Source organism: Anarrhichthys ocellatus, unplaced genomic scaffold (genome assembly GCF_004355925.1).
Source record: "Anarrhichthys ocellatus isolate YVR2014 unplaced genomic scaffold, GSC_Weel_1.0 scaffold7, whole genome shotgun sequence".
Lineage (NCBI taxonomy): Eukaryota > Metazoa > Chordata > Actinopteri > Perciformes > Anarhichadidae > Anarrhichthys > Anarrhichthys ocellatus.
Window position 1 is genome coordinate 9,372,836 of NW_022280037.1, and position 17,808 is coordinate 9,390,643.

A 17,808-nucleotide genomic window follows, 5' to 3' on the forward strand; every position below is an offset into this window, starting at 1 on the left:
AAATTTGCGTTCTCACACACAGCTCCTCCGGGTAATGTCTAGATAAGTTCAGGGATGCAGTGCATGTATGAAAGGGGCTTTGGACACGCACGCACTGTGATTCATTGACCACCAGTGAGGTCATGTGGCAGTCATGTGACGCTGGCAATCGCTCAACAAGGAACACAAAAGGAAATAAGGGAAGGGGCCAAAATGGCTCAGTTACAGGGAACCTCTGACACACGGACTTGCACACGCACGCACATGTAGAAGCACTGACGAAGCCTGACGCAAGCTGGGAGCTCATTCTGCAAGTGGCCTATAAAATATGAATGATATCGTGCTATATATTCTTTTATCAGCGAGCCTAAGGACATGTATGAACTGGAGCAGCAAAAACGCTCCGTTTCTCTGGCACTCACTCTGTATGTTGAGCATGGAGTTGAGGCTCCACATGCATGCCTATTGCCTACATCATCATGTGTCTTCCAGAGTTTGCAGAAGTACGAGTGTGAATGTTTCTGCTGTCTAAAAAAAAAAAAAAAGAGAGTGCATCCTTAGGTGTCTCTTGGGAGTTGCTGTCAGAACTTTGTAATGCTGCTCTGAGAGTTAATTCACACAACCGCCACACACACACACACACACACACACACACACACACACACACACACTTTGAGAGAGAAAAAGAAAGTGAGGGGAGTAAAATGTACCTGCATAAGCTGGAAGCATGATAGCGAGGCAAACAGTTGCAGTGCTTGCAGAATGCTGCTGTCTGCACTGTCAAAAAGCGGTTTGCAGCCTCTCTCTGGCTTTTCGCACACACGTTTAGTTAGACACACACTCTCTTCCTTTGAGCCCACTCATACTCGTTAGAACATTTGAACACTAGCCCTCGTGTAGGAGTGCGCTTCTGGCACAGAGTGTGAGTGTGTGTGTGTGATTATGAGAGTGCGATAGAGCGAGACAGCAGGAGGATGTACTCGAGACAGAGTGTAAGAGAATGACTTTGTGCGTGTTTGTATGTGAGGGAAAAGTGTGTGTGTGTGTGTGTGTGTGTGTCTTCTGCACACAACAGATAAATAAGGGTGAAAAAACAACAGGAAAAGGAAGGAAAGAGCAAGAAAAGACCCTGTCTTCAGAAAGCATTGACAGGTTGACAGGTCTGCTGAGACCGGCAGAAACAAACACATAGAGACAGACAGAGAGAGGGAGAGAAACTGGGGGAAGAGAGGGAGGGAAAACTGAGAGAGAACAGAAGAAAGTAAACCTTTACAAAGACTATAAGCATGCAGACACATTTCTTCATTGTCCATAATCCTGTCATTTCCTTCTCTGTGTGTTGCGGCAGCACGCGTAGGTCTGCGTGTAATGCCAGCAAAGTTAGCTGAAAGTGCGACTGAAAATTCACAGACATGACATGAAAGAGAATTGCAGACGGTGAGAAAGAGAAAGTAACAGAGTCTAAAAAAAAGAGGACAGGCCGTGAATGAAAGACGCAGGAGACAGAAGTAACGAGAGACAGGGATGGAAATAGAGTGCATGTGTGGCTTTTCAAAACGGAAATAAAAAGATGCTTTATTGAGTGGGGAATTGTCTGTGAAAAGTGTGTATGGTGTAATATTGTCTGTTCTCAAGATTTTGCATGAGGCCCAGAGCGGATCGACACAATACTGCAGTTTATTTCTGTGACTCAGCAACAAAATAAGCCTCTAGCTTTGCCCCCTGTGGAAGGTCTTATTTTTCATACATGTCCCTATAGATGCTACCGAAGAGCGAAATTACAGAAATGACCTTGGATATTGGTATATTTTTAGCTGACCCAGTAGAATTGGCTGTAAGTGCAAGGTAACCCACATTATAAGCAGTTTATTCATCTATAGAGTTAGAGCCCCACTTGTTATTAGGTCATTTACAGTGTAGGATTGCTGAAAATAGACATTCCTAATATGGAATTATTGAATCATTGAAAATGATGGCCCAACATTAGCTCTGAGATCTCCACAGGCCCCTCTGGCAGAAAGAACGAGGTACAAAGTTGAAGACGGTTAACACAACATGAAAAGTGGTATGTTACCTTTACAAAACGTTTCAATAGCAAGAGGGATGCACGGTAAGAAAAGAGCCTTAACAGAAGCTGGTAAAAGGGCCTCAGTGTTTCTGGGACTCTACTGGAATGAGAGGAGCGTTGAAGAGAAGGACTTGTCTTGGACACAGTCAGGAATGAAGGAGAGAAAGAAAGCATGTGTAGATAAAAGAGTGAGAGAGACATAGATGGACTTCGGATGGTTGGAGAACAGAAGCTGGTGGAGCAGAGAGAGCGAGAAAGAGAGAGAAGGAAGGAGAGGGTGAATACCAGCTATTGTTGGAATGCCGTAGCAACACACAGCACAGAGGAAGGGGGAGGTGTGTGTGTGTGTGTGTGTGTGTGTGTGTGTGCGCGTGTGTGTTGGGGGGGGGGGTCAGTGGGTTTTATGCTCTGTTCAAGTTGCTCCTTGTCAGAGATGCGTCGCGTTCTGTGTTGGCAACCTAGCGACTGTGGTCTTAAATTATTAGCTCCTCTGGACACAAGCCTAAAACAATCCTGCACTCTATTTCAGACCAATGTATCAACACCCAGAGAGCTCAGTTGGTTGAGCATCGGTGCTTGGGTTTGATGTCCAACACCATTGTTAAAAAAAAGTAGTCAACCAATGTTGTAGTAGTATGTATGCCAGGACAGAGGGTGTACAGCCATGCTAGTGGGTTTGTAAGCCCGTACTTCACAGTGGCACTTTGGGCTGAATGCTAACATATTAACATGCTAACAATGCCAACGTGCCGATGTTTAGCCGGTAATGTTTACAATGTTCACTATCAAAGTGTAGCGTGTTAGCATGCCAGCATTTGCTAATTAGCACAAAACCCTAATGTATAGCTGAGGCTGATGGAGATGTCCAAAGACAAACCTGATGACGACACCAGTTGAAAAGTTAAGTGAACACCAAAGTCATAACCGTCCATCCTCAGGGGCACATGGATGTCTGTCCAAAATGTGGTGACAATCCTCCCAGTAATTATCAAGACATTTCAATTATAAACCAAAAATGTCAACCTCCTGCTGGCACTACAGGGGAAGTCAGAGGATCATTGGGATTCATCCTCTGGGTACCATGAATGTCTGATCAAAATGTTGTGGCAATCCAATAGTTGTTGAGATAAATCAGTCTTGACCAAAGTGGTGGACTGACCCACCTACCGACAAGAGCTACATCACTAGAATGGCTACGAAAATAGATACATCAGGATTTGTCATCCCCATGATTACTGTCTGAATCTGATACAACATACACTGTACCTTGTTGCATTGAAAAAATCGGAGTAAATGCTTCTTATTCATCCCAATGATCCTACTATGTTTCCTTTTTCATTCTAGGATCCTGCTGGCATCTTTGAGCTGGTTGAGCTGGTGGGAACTGGCACCTATGGGCAGGTGTACAAGGTAAGATAGACACGTAAACTGACTTTGATACACATATACTGCCTTCGTGATAGCACGCTCCCCCTTCTTATCAGCTTTTGTTCATTCTCTCCAAGTTGCCTGTATGGAATAAAGAATAGAAACATGCACTGTGACTGAAGGAAACGTGGAAGCCAGGGGATGAAAGCGGAGCACAAGCTCGAGAGAAATGGAGCGAATGTGAAAGAGACTTAAATGCAGAGAGGAGAAGCAGAAACTAGGGCACATTGAAGTGCTTTTACGGCAATTTCCCTTACTCTTTTATATTCACTTACTCTCTCCTTTCCTGCTGTATTAGCATGACTTTCTATCCCTGTGCGAAGGGTTAATTATTCTTCCTGTCTTGATTAGGAATTTCAGGGGGAAGTCTTTCACTGGGACACAGGAAGTGCTTGTGCTCAGCTGGTCTGACGTGACACAACTGTGGTTTGAGGTTTTTGCTGTCAGCTGGACTCAGCTGCTTCCCACTCTCATATAAATATTATCTCTCGGTCCATGTGACCGTCTGAACTTCCTCTTCCCTCTATACGATGGCCCGTCTCTCTCTGGTCCGTCCTCGCTTCCTTTTCCTGCTTCATCTCGGGCAGGATGTGGCACCGTCATGTGACACTTTGTTCAATCACCCCTAGCTGGAATAAACATGTGTTTGCTCAAATACGTGAAAGTGTGGACATGTAAAGGCCCCTTTGAGTGTGTCTATTTTGTTTGTGTGAGAGCGTGCCTAATGGAGCAGAGAGTCAAGGTCAGGCGGTGATGGAGAGGAGCTGTTTCTCACAGCCGATTGGTCAGGCAGAGGTCCCAGATGCTTCTCCACGCTTTTAGAAATATTCTGACATCCTCACGTGTGTGTGTGTGTGTGTGTATGTGTGTGTGTGTGTATGTAGGGACAGAGGGGAGGAGAAAACACAAAAGGAATGGAGAACAGGAGAGTTATGTGTATCCATGTATTGCTGACTCTGCTGTCTTGGTAAAAGTCACGGCTCATTTACTGGCTGACATTCAGCCAGTCTGTTCCTATACATTACCGAGCCACAGAGTGCCTGTGGCAACAGCACCGGCCTGCTGGGTCTGCAGCCAATGCAGCTGATCCACACTGGTTTGTGATTGGGTGTCGAACGGTGTATAAAGCTCAGCTGAGTCTACGCTGAAGTTGATTCTGTTACTGCTGTTGGCTTAGGTCCAAACGTGACATTTCCACTGTCATTACCTTGTGTATGAAGTTGTGAATGTGTGCAATAGATTTTGAGAACTTTTTGAGCCAAAATTTGATTATATTTTGCACATTGCATGTTTCTGCGAAACAATTTATTAAAAAATGTTCCTTTTGGCCTACAAAGCTCATTAAAGATGTGTTGCACATCAAAGGTGGAAATAGCAGAGCTGAGATGATTGACAGAAAATGAAGCAGAAGGAAAAATGCGACAACATCTCAATAAAACAATAAAACATTCCTTGGTTCCAGCCTTTTGGTTGTGAGGATTTACTGTTTATTTCTTTGTCTTATGGGAAACCAAATATATTTGGCTTCTAGGTTGTTCAGACAAAACAAACGCATCACCAAGATATTCCCTTGAGCTTCTTTTTAAAACTACTTTCAGACATTCTATAGACCACACATTTATTTGAGGAAATTATCATCAGTTAATCAATAATAAAAACAATAGTTAGTCATGTAAATCTTTATACAATATGAAGGGAGAAAACATGCTAAAATGCTTTGCAGTGCTTCGTTTAAAATTTTGCCCATTCAGTGCTGCAGAAGGAGACGACACATATGTAAATTGGAACAGATTGGATTCATCCATACAGATAAGGGGCAGAGTCACTTGAGTAAAAATGCCATCTATTTTAAATTCCTCATGCGGTTGAGGCAAGCCGCCTGAAAAGGATCGTCTTCTTGTGAGCAGGTGATTCTCTGAGTCACTGAGATGATAAATTGACCTTCAGACCGGTGTATTAGTGAACTGGAATTGCTCCGCGTCTCTCTGAACCATTTTGAGACACATGTCATATCAGAAAAACAACACCTAGGAATACCGTACTGCTGTATCTAGCTTTGCACTATAGTATCCCCATCTGGATCAATGAATGCTTGTCTGTCTGCTGCGGAGTGAACTCAGGTGGACTTTGAAATTTTGCTCAGATGTAAAGATCAGAGTCTGGCGGGCGGTAAACATGATTTTACTCCTCGTTTTGATTCCAAAAATAGACTCAAGTTGCTCCGTGGCCAGGGGCCAGCTTTGCTCTGATGTATCTGTGATCATACACTGCAATTTAACAAGTAGTGCCTTGATATTTTTCTTTCACACCATAGTTTAGAAAATTGAGAATCTCCGCACGACTCCTCTAACCAAACCATCTTTTATTTTGTTCCTGGTTTCGTTTTTGCAGAAATGTATGCAGATTGATGGTACATATCACTTAATCATCCTAACTGCATTCATTTGATTGAAACTAAATTATTAATTTCTGTGGATTGACAAATTTAGGCTACCGAGGCTTATTAAAACTTCAAAAAGCCCGTTGGATGAAGTGACAAACGCTTCAGGTAAAAGCTAAAAACAGATGCATTTCCTGAGCAGCGGACATTTTTTAGATTTGAAAATAGGATATAAAAACATCACAAAACAAGTAACCAGTAATGTTTTTTTTACCATCTGGAAAAATATGACACTAAAACCAATCCACTGCATTCCGCCGCAGTAGTTTTTACTCTTGTAAAATGAGTAATGAAGCTCGAGATATGTAGGTTTGTGTGTACCCATGCATGCGTCCTTTTGCGTGCATGTGGCGTAATGGCCAGTTCAGTGTTTTATGTTGGTGTCGGAGGGCCGGTAATGTGCCACATTGCTGCAGTTCTGTGTGTCTGGGAGTGAGAGATAACAGGTTTATCAACAATTCCATTACTCCAGAGTTAAATGATACAGATCTGCTCCACGGTGCTCTCTCCTCTATGTCCACTTCTCTCTCCTCCCAGCTCTCACGCACACCCAACAGCTCATCTCAATTAATAAAATGCCTTGAAAAGTTGTTTCCAGGAAGTTGCTTTTTTGTGACAGTTTCCCTGTCAGCAAAATATAGTTTGAGGCGAAGAGCAGTGACAGACGAGTAGCCGAAGCGAAAAGATAATTTAAGTTTGACTTCTCCCTCTGTCTCCCTTTCTCATCTTACGTCTCCGTGGCGGTTGCATATCCTAGTTTTTCCTCCGAATCATCCGCATCACAACTTCATCCCTGGCCTCAGCGCATTTCTCTTATCAATATGTAATCTCTTTTTTCTTCTGGTTTCCCCTGTTTTCTGGGGGCTGAAACTTCCCTGGTGAGCTGTACTTAAGGGAGCAGCCCGTGCCCTACAGTATGTGTGTATATATAGCTTCTACTGGCTGCTTTAAAAGGGCCATAAATAGAGAACACGGGTAATGCTGAATAATTAAACACGTTCTCTCTCCACCTCTCTCCCTCTCCGTCATCTCTCTCTGTTTCTTGCCTTAGCTCCCTTTCTCCCTCTCTCCAACTGTTGTCACTCTCTGTCTCATCATCTCTCCCTCCATCGCCCTCATCGGTATTTCCTTCCTTTAATTTTGCCACGTCTCTCTTCCGCTCTCATCTCTCCAGCCCTCTCTCCTTCCCTTACTCACGCTGTTTTTTTTTCTTCTTTTTCTTGATCATGCTTCTGTTTCTGTTCTGCCTCCCCCTTCTCTCTTTCTTTCTGATGCTTATGAATATTTGATGGGGCTTATGGGAATGACAGTTCTCCGAATTGAGGAAGCGCCTGCCTTGGCAGGGGGCGGGAACGGGGGCCTTCCCTCGCCAGCCATTGGCCAAAACTCTCAGTGACTGACTGACGTAACGACTTATTGACTGACAGGCTTATCGATTGGCTAATTGATCAATCGCAGCTCCTCGTCATTCCCGTGGGAGGAGTCATTCTTCTCTGTGATGGACGCAAGGATGCAAGTTGAGATGGCAACTAATCATATCTCGATCAGAAGTACACAAACGCATCACCGACACACACACACACACACACGCTTGAAGCATGACACATTCAGGCTCGTCGACTTGCTTTCCCAACAACATAACATTTCCTGTGTGTGTGTGTGTGTGTGTGTGTGTGTGTGTGTGTGTGTGTGTGTGTGAGAATGTGGGTGTGCTGTTTGCACATTCACATGCTTTCTCGCCGTGACTCTGCTGTCGCCATGCAGCGAGGGAGCAGGAGAGAGCAGAGAAAAAAGGAGGCAGCCAATCTTTTTCTTTCTGATGACAGAACACATCCCCTCTGCTCCTCCTCAGGCAAAGTGCTCAACACACACTCTTTAAATATTCACCAGTCACTGTGAGACACACAGATACACACACACACACACACAAAGCGACGGTTGGGGACCTGGGCCGTATGGGCTTTTATATGCTCACCCACTGTGACAGCCCCTCTGTACAAAGAGCAGCTGTGTGCTTTCCCTTTACTGCATTGGCGTGTCTGTGGAGAAACCAATGTGTGCGAACTATGTTTTGAAGGAGCATATGTGGCGCCATGCTCTCATGTCACTGTGCATGTTTGTGTCATGGAGTCAGCGTGCGTGTTTGAGTGTAGCTCCTGAAAGAGTCGTATCATCGGTTTCTTTAAAATTGATGAACATGTGAGAACGGAGGCATGTGCAGTTGCGGCCTCGTACGTTCACTGATATCATGATAATCTTGCTACCGTAGCGATCCGGGGATGTAAACAAAGGGACGGAATGTAGATTAGGATTATGACTCATAGTGCTTCATCTTATTCACCATTCACACCTGTATCTTTTCTTTCTCTCCCTATTTATCGCTTTTACCTGCATTGTCCCTGCCTGTTTTGCAACTCGGCCCACCTCCTAGACCTTCTCCTCCTCCTCCTCCTTCTTCCCCCTCTGCCCTCTTAAGAAGCGGATAAAACTTCAAAGTTGTTTTTTTATCTTCCTTATCTGCTGGAAGTCACGCTGCAAAGGACTGTGGGAGATTTTTCTCTTTGCTTGCCCGCCACAGCTACACATGTGCCTGCAAATACACACACACACACACACACACACACACACACTTATCCACACACCTCAGAGAAGCAGCTTGAAGTGTAGAAGGCTGGCACAAGAGACTCCGAAAAAAGGATGGAAGATGACGTCATGTGTTCCTCTTTGTTTGATGTTCCTGACTCCTCCAACTAGTGTTTCTCAGCAGGAAAGAAGATCAAACAAGCGAGCACACACAGAGTGTGTCTCTCTGAATGTAGTCACTGATCACACTAAAATGGCAACTTGACAATTCAGGTTGGCATTACGTTTTCTACTGAATAGTGTTATTTCCTGTATCATCCCAGGACAATGTGTTGTGTTTAAGCTCCAGTTTTAACTTGAGGCACAGCTTCGTGAGTGTTCATTCAACTTCATGATCAGTTTGAAGGAGGCAGTTTGTGGTGCTGTTGAACTGTATTGCATTATACAGACAGGAGTTTTTCGTTGATATAAATGGGATGGACGAAATAATAGAAACGCCTGTCACTATAACGCAAAGTAGAATCAGCACCTCTCTAAAACACTTTAATAGAGCAAGAAAGGTAGTAAAAATGAGCTTTGCTCACAAGTAATGTGGTCACAGCGGTCACAATTCATTTTCCTTTGAGAAATGACTAGACATAAAACATACAATAATCTTTTAAGTGTGTGATATTTGACTAAGATCTTCTTGTTTATGGGGTCATGAATCTGAATGATGATCATAGTTATTTGCAAACAGCACGGTAGATCACAGCAGTTCACGTCTTCTTGACTGAGCCCAGGTTCAGTTACTATATATATATATATATATATATAACACCCCCACCCCCCCTCCCAGAAAACAGTCAGCTGAGTCTCACCGTTGGCAACAACACCTCTGTGGTACTTTCTGCACAAGGGTAGTACATTACTCATTCCAAGCCTCTCCTAGGAAATGCAGAGGCCAGTAAATAGTGTCAGTAAATTGCAGTTAGTGTGATAATGTAAATGAATAAAGAATGTAGTACTATATGGAATTATTACGGCTAATGGTGATGCTGCCAGAAGGTCCCAGCTGGGTTCGTCTGCAGGTTACGGGGCTTGGATGTGGTTTGTGTTTATTTGTGTGTACAATAAGTGGATATATATGTGTGGGTCTGCCTGACATAGTATGCAGCCACGTCCCCGGTGTCGGGGCATTGTTGCAGTTGTTTACACACGCCGTGTCATTGCCCCTCTCTATTGCTGTATTATTGCTGCTCGTCTACACACACTGACGGACACACACCTCAATCTCTTGAGTCCTTATGAATGAACTGTGAACCGTGACCGAGGTGGATGTTGCTTGTTACCGTGGGAACAGCAGATGTGCTCGTTCCACTCACATGCAGCAACACACACACACACACACTCACACCTGGCAGTATGTTCATTAGCCTAGATCCTCTCTCTCTGTCTTCCCCAAGGCCACACGCCCCACTTACCCACAATGCACTTCTGCCACCCAGACCAGGGTCATTTAGCCATGCCTGATGTCAATAGCAATCTCTCATTCTCTCTTCTTTTCTCATTCTCTCTCTCTCTCCAGAGTTTTCCAGTCAGATCCCATACTCTTTAATTGATGCACCTTACAGATCTGTTTAGCCACGGTTCCTCTTTCAACAGTATAAATTACTGCTCGTCAATAGTTAAGTCAATAACCTATACCAGCTTTGACTCCCTCTATTATTCTCTGTTACAGCCTGTAGCTCCTCATTTTAAGTTTTCCGTCCCTGCTCTCCTTCATCCGCTTCTTTTATTCATGTTTTCTGCTCGCCCTCTCACCCTCGCTCAGCTGTTTCTTTCACTCTCACCTCCCAAACTGTACTGTAAATCAGCTCGGCTGTTCGCTTGACCTCCAGAGCCGCCGGAGCGTGATGCCGATGTGCTGAACCTGCTGCTTTTCCTCCACGCTGCAACCCTCCTCCTCCTCCGTAGTGTTCCCTCTCTCGTGCACACTCTCCGGCTCTCTTTGCTCTGTCTTATTCCAGATGTTGTAACATCAGGGGGACTGTTTCTTTCTCTCTTTTCGTGACTGAGACGTTCAGGCAGTTTGATTTGAAAATGAGAGATAAGTGGATGAGTGGGCAGGTCAGTTTGCTAACAGATTGAATTAGTCAGTAAGTGCATTAGTGACTTAACCTGTGTAAATGAGCTTGTGAATCAATGAGGTAATATGTGGAAAAGCTGTTGTGATGGGACGGAGAAAACAGTTTTTAGAGGGTCCCACAGCTGTTTAGATGGACCCCAAAAACATTAAACTGGAAAAAGCAATGCTTGTGTTCAGTTCATCCAGTTCTATGTGAGTTTTGTGTTTCAGTTAATCTGGGTCAGCCTCAAATGCCTACTTTAAATAAGCTGTGGACACACACACACGTCCATCCGGCGAGTGGTTATCCTGTTAGGGTTGATTTATTTCCATCACATCAAAGGATGTATAATGATGAGGACAAGCTTTTACTGTCGCCTGACCTCAGACATATGCACACGCACACAACACATGCATACACGGACCCACATCCTCTTTACGTGTACAACATTAAACTAAATCATATTTCTTGTCACATGATGATGGACTTACCAAGCTTTGTGTATGTGCCCCGTCTCTTCATTTTCAAGCACCATCACACCACCGTGGGGAGTGACAGATGTGCTTCTGTTGCTTGTGATCAAATGCGTGTGTTTGCCTGTTTGCAGACTAATGTTTCTCTTATTTAAACCGCTTTGTGGGCCTGCAGTAGTGATTATTTCGCGCTGCGCCAAATCCTTTCCCTGATCCCAGATTAGTCTGTATCTCGTACATTTGTGCGTTCACCGGCTTGTTAATTAGCTTGTTGTACTCTGAGCGAGCAGGTTAATGAACGTCTATATTTCAGACTGCTGATAGATTGTCTCAATGGGCTTTAGTCGATAACACCGGTTCATTCGGAGTGGAATCAACACTGCAAAATGTCTGTCGCAACATTCAGCATCTCCTTCCTGCAACCCCCCCCTCGTCAATAAAAGCCCTCCGGAATATTCTGCAGATCATTGCTCTCATCTATCTTTTTTTCTTTCTTTCATCACCCGCCTCTCTTCCTTTACTACCTCCCATACTCCCACAAACTCTCTGCTTGTACACTGGCTCGTTGTATCTCCTCTCTTAAATATATATCTTCCTGTCTCAATCCGTTTCTCCCCTCTCTTGCTTTCTCATGTGCGAGTGTGACAACAGCCTCGGGGTGCTTCTATATTTCCTGGGCAGTGCAGTAGTAGATTGGAATGGAGGCCTTTGTCACTTTTATTTACTGCCTCACTGGCTCCACGCTTGTCTGTGTGTGTTGGTGTGTGTGTGTGCGCGTTAGTACGTGTGAATGCGGAATGACTGCAGGTGTTTGAACTGCAATGAGGTGTGTCTGGCAGTATTGCCCCCTTATTTCTTTGGGCTCCTTTAAGCAGAACTGTGTTGGTATCTTTTATTGGTCGAAAGTAGCTTTAATTCTGCATCGCAGCTGCTGAGCATGCTGGGATTGTAAGTCTACAGAGTAGAACCAGTGGGTGTTGATAGGCGGGTACAGACTGAAACACAGGTTGTCTGAAACCCTTCAACCTTAACACAACTATAGCCTAAACTACAGTTGGATGTGTTTGAGAGTGTGTGACAGCACTGCACAATATCCCTCGAGGACCTGCCTGTCGGAGAGAGACAAGACAGAAAGAAAAATGTATAGATTGAAAGCCCAGGGGCATAGCCCACTTTTTCCTATGATACTGTGAGCATGCTGACAGGCCAAATGCCAGGAAAGCATCCTTAGATGCCATTCAGTCGATTCTTTCCTTATGTTTGTGTTTGTGTGCATGGATTACCATGACGGCAGATTAGGATTTTGGTGTGACCCATTTCTCTTTTACAAAGAGTTGGCAACACAGTCTGGCAATCTGTTCCGTGTGTGTGTGTGTGTGTGTGTGTGTGTGTGCATTCAAATGCTTTAGCATGTACAGTATCTTTGTTTTTGTCTTCTTGTATGTTTTGCAAGCATGAAACATGAAGAAGACCGATGCAGTTGGTAAGATAAAACGGTTGCAATTCACTGAGCCTAAAAGGTAAAAAAAAATGAATGTTTACAAATTTGATTATATTTAGAGGCCCATGCTCATGCTATATCAAATAATATGCGTTTCTTTACATCATTGGAGAATATATATCAGAAGTCGGCTTCCGTAAAGAATTGTGAGCTAAATTGTGAATAAAACCTAATAATGAGCAACCATGGCGCTGTAAAAAAGGATATTTTTACATTTAGTTGTTGCTTGAAATATCAGATTTCACAGATTTCTTGAACACAACAGGAGGAGCAGGAAATATTGTATCAGCCATTGTGAGCCACCCAGATTGACGCATCTCATATCATGATCAATTTAGTTTTTAGATGACTGTCTATCAAGTAATAACCACAGTCATTAGATATATGGCAATTGTTGTGTGAATATATATATATCTATATATATATATCTATCTATCTATCTATCTATCTATCTATATATAGAAATACGTTGACTACAACTTTATATAAAAAATAAAAGTGTAGGAAGTGTGGTAAATCCTGTAGTTTTGTAAAAAGGTCTCGTCATCACAATGACAAAAAAACGAAACAAAAGTTGAACATAAAACTTGAACAGTCAACCATAATGAACTTCTTGATTAAGTTTAAAATTTCTTCAAGCTGCTTAGTGAAATCAATTAAAAAACGATGGATCTCTAGAAAGGCGAAAATCAATCTTAATGGTGGGCTTTAAAACATGTCCCCCAGTAATGAGATTCTTAGTTAATGGTCTAAAACGTGCAGAACCACCGGTGTAGGTGTTTAAAGTCTGCTACATGTAAAGGACAGGCTTGAAATCCAATACGGACCTATTTTTAAATCGGAGAGCTCGTTCACTCTGCCATTTTAGGGTACAATGTGGAAGGTTTCCTCTGACCTTGCAGCTTGGCCACACAGTGAGCACACACTGAGGACAGATGCACTGTGAAATCCAGCTCCCACTGAACAACTCCCCTGCTCATCCCCTCCCTCATTTCTCAATCACTGCCCCCTTCTCTCTCTCTTTCCTTCCCTCCTTTCCTCACCCAATCGCTTCTTCTAAATAAATACTCTCCCACATCAGGACAATAGTCTCTTATTCGTTGTCTTCTCCCTCTCTTTTATATGTGTGTGTGTGTGACAGTGTACATTTATGTGTGTGTGTGTGTGTGTGTGTGTGCGCTTAAGTGTCGTGCCCACTGTACTCTGGCCAGCCAAGACTGTTGCTAGGCTACGACAGGAAGTGTCCTGCATAGTAAATATGTCCGAGGGGGGGTCTGTGTAATTGACTTGGCAAGGGCATAGACACACACACACACACAAATAAACAAAATATACACATGCTATAAAAGCATTTCTTTCTCGCTAACACACAAAATATACACACAGAGAAGCCTTGGGTTCCATGATATCCACCGGCAGTGGCGAGCTGGTTGGTCTCGCCGAACTGAAGCTGCAAGCTGAGAGGGATCAAGTGATGCTTCCCTCTGCAGCCCGTGGTGCGCGTGTCCTTCTTCTTCATCCTAAGACACATATTCATAGAATCCTCTGCGTACCAAGTACTTTACTGGTGTTTTACTGTTGCTTGGCAGGTGTAATTAATCTTTATTATGTGATGATGATAATTACTGGAATAGGCGTACTTTGTGTCTCCCTCATTGTGCACTTGGAAGGTGACAGATGAGAAGAGATGGCGCCGTCATATTGGATCTAAAGTCTCTTTTGCATCTTTCTAGTATGATCTTATATAGACAACATTACTCGCAGACAACAGCACCAAAATTCAGGAATTTGAACATGCTGAAAAGGGTCTTGATTGGATGGGATGAGTGTGCATTTACTTTACATAGCTCGGGTGCTTTTAAGATAAAGGACTCATATTTTCTGTTTGTACCCGTGAGTATTTAGACTAGTCCTAAAACGATATTTCGATTGATGGAAAATGAATCCCCAGCCATTTTGCCAGTTTTTCAGCGATTAGTTAAATACATTTTAGTTTTGGCCGGTAGTTGTACAAAACAAGCAACTTTTAGATGTTAGCGTTGTGCTCTGGGAACTTGCAAGGAGCATTTTACAGTAATTTCTGGACATTTTAGAGACAGAAATAATCACCAAGTCTTTGTCTTATGGGATAACCAGTTGAAAATACTTTGGGTTTGGTTATTAGCCGGACACAACAAGCAACCAAATTATTACACAAATGATCAATAATGAAAGTAAAAATTTGTATTTATTGCAAGGTTCGTTAGTTTAGTTGCATGAAATTGCAGGTGTTTGAGATATTGTGTTCACCTTCTGTGTGTTGACCTGTAATCAACACGTCTCCTCCGCCATCGATCGTCACAAAATGCTGGGACAGACTAAACAGAAGCACTATTGCCCATGAATTATTTAAAGTCTAATCAGGACTTTTAAACATCACACACAATAAATGAAGATGGAGTTTTTTTTTTTTTTAGTTTATTGGGTAAGAGAATGAAATAGCAACCATTGCATATATACAGGTACAGCAAATTAAGCTAAATGAATGCTAAATGATCCTGGTTTGTTAAAGCACGTTCCTATTTTGTCGGGTGGAAGACCTACACCTGATTTCCATACAGTAATTTAGAAACACTGACCTGCAGGGAGGACTGGGAGTAATGACTCCACCATGATGCCGCCGCCTGAAGGCTGATTGGAGATCAGTTCGGTATCAGTTGGCTGTCTCCATCACAGCACGGCCATCCAAGCGGAACAAACATAGTCAATTTGGTCTGTTATCGCTCAAACACACCTGGCCTGGCAGCATCACAGCCCCTTGTGTGTGTGTGTGTGTGTGTGTGTGTGTGTGTGTGTGTGTGTGTGTGAGTGACAGATATTTTGCTATCAAATTTGGTTAAAATACTTCTACAGGATTAAAGAGGGGAAAATGCTGGATTGGAAACGTGTAAAGATAATTTCTTAGGCTTCTTTTGAAATGTCTCTGTGATGGTTAAAGTTAATGCACACTGGAATGACGGATAGGAAGTATTGGATGAAAGCATTTGTGTGCACAAGTATTCAGTATGTGTGTTTTGCTTTGCGGAGACACTCGGGCCCTTGTCAGCGCATTGTGGTTTGCAGAAGGCTGGAGATGCATTAGCAGAAGCAAAGTGAAAGGGTTGCAGGGACTCCTCGGTTTGTGTCTTATTTGCTCGTCGAGCTCAAAGCTGAACGCTGTTTCGTTGGCATTAGCGTTCGGCTCAGTTATGTTCATGCAGGAACCCGCTTTTCACAGGCTGCTGGTCTGGGCTGCAAGGCATGAGAGAGGAGGAGACGGAGAATACAAGGGACGGGGAAAAGTAAGCAAGATATCTAGAGGGAGGAGGGCAGAAATAATGAGAGGCATAAAGAGGAGATTGTGAGAAGTTAAGAGGGTTAGATAATGAGAGGCAGAATCAGGGGATAAGAGAGTGAGGCAGAGAGAGAGGGAGAGAGGGAGGGAGGGAGAATGCAGATCTAGGTCAGAGAGGCAAAGCAGTTAACAAACGAATGGAGGAAGGGATGAACAGGCCTGTGAGGCTCAAAATCTCCTCAGTCTGAATAGGACAGATCAGTGAGAGTGGGACATCCTTAGAAGAAAGGACAGAAGGAAGATAAAAAAATATTCTAATACTGTGTGAATATTCTGTCTCTTTTTTTCACAGAGCTTCATCAAATATTTACTTGTCGAGAATTTGAGGAGAAGATTGATATCACTCTCATGTCTGTGCATTAAGTGTAGAGCTGGGAGGCAATTAGCTTAGCTTAGCTTAGCATAGCATAAAAACTAAAAGCAGGGGGGGAATAGCTAGCTAGCTAGGTCGGGTCTGTCCAAAGTTACGAAAAAATATGGCTTCCAAAACCTCCACTAATGAAAATGCTGTCCATTATTTTATTTACATCGGTACACAAACAGTAAAGTAAACACAATAAGTTGTGGTTTTACCTGGCATTACATGCTGTTATGTCTCTTCTTGTAGTCACCATGAGATTCTTAAACAACCACAGAACGCACAGAGGAGTCGGTTGGATGGATAAACTGTTACGTTTGTTTATTGTTGAGCTTCTGTGCTAGTAGGCATATTTTCAACATTAAAAGCCAGGCTAGCTGTTCCCCCATGCTTCGTCTTTACGCTAAACTCAGATAATCTAATCTAGCTAACCTCCTCCTGGCCCATCTCCAAACACACCGACATGAGAGTGGTATTGTTCTTCTCATTAAACTCTTAGCAAGAAAGCAAATTAGTGTATTATTGGATGGATAACTTAGTCTAAAATGTTGGACAACAGTGTAATGTCCCCCTCAAAAGTTCACAGAGCTTAATTCAACTTTTTCAAATTGCTTGTTTTGTGCGACCAACTGTCCAAACCCAAAAATATTCAATTTGCAATGATACACATGATGTATCATGATGAAACAGAGAAAAAAAACCAAAATCCTTACATTAGAGAAGCTGGAATCAGCAAGTATTTGGCATTTTAGCTTGATAAATGACTGTTGATGAGACTGATTAGCTTCAGCACTAATCGTTTTATCATTTGTCTTCCTCACTTGTTTTTCGTATCATTACCATTTATCTTCAAAGTCTGGTTTTGGTAGCATTGTTACACACATTATCCTGTTAACTGCTTACATTCATATAACCAAAGACCCCCCCCCAACCCTTCTTTGAATTTGCAAATATACAAACAGGGCGAGGGACAAAGAAAGAACAAAAGGTGAAGATGAACAGACAGAGCTAATTCCTTTCTGTTGCTTCTTTCACACTCGGCCATTTAATAAGGCTGGATGACATTACTCACTGCTCTAGGTCATGTGTCTGAGAATAATAAATCTTTATCCAACTCTGATGATGTCCACCTCCACTATCTGTTGGACATATTTGTCACTTTCTAACTCCTTCAGTCGTTACTTCTCCATTCCTCTTCATGTCTCTGTGTGCACATGTGGGTGTTTGCACGAGTGTCTGTGCAAGTAGCATAGAAAAAGAGATATTTTTGAATTTTGTGTGCATCTGTCTGTAAGCGCGTGTGTGAGTTTCTGATTTGTAAGTGGCTGTAATTCCTTTGTTGGTCTCCAACAAAGCCAGCCCTTGTGCTTGTGGAATTGGGGCAGTCTGATCCTAATGAGAAATCCCTCTTCAATCTTTCCAGCTCTTTTACTCTCCCAGAAGCTGGCGTGTGTGTGTGTGTGTGTGTGTGTGTGTGTGTGTGTGTGTGTGTGTGTG

General features: G+C 43.1%; 1 protein-coding gene across 5 annotated transcripts in view; it reads left to right on the plus strand.

Moving 5' to 3' along the window:
• Positions 1-2,453: 2,453 nt before the first annotated feature.
• tnika (TRAF2 and NCK interacting kinase a) overlaps positions 2,454-17,808 on the plus strand; it is a 47,235-nt gene continuing 31,880 nt past the window's right edge. For 2 of the 5 annotated variants that reach the window (XM_031847970.1, XM_031847971.1), the window contains exon 1: positions 2,454-3,457. The gene's annotated coding sequence lies outside the window, so the exon portion shown is untranslated. The remainder of the gene's footprint in view (positions 3,458-17,808) is intronic. The other 3 variants (XM_031847972.1, XM_031847973.1, XM_031847974.1) reach the window with 2 other exon arrangements.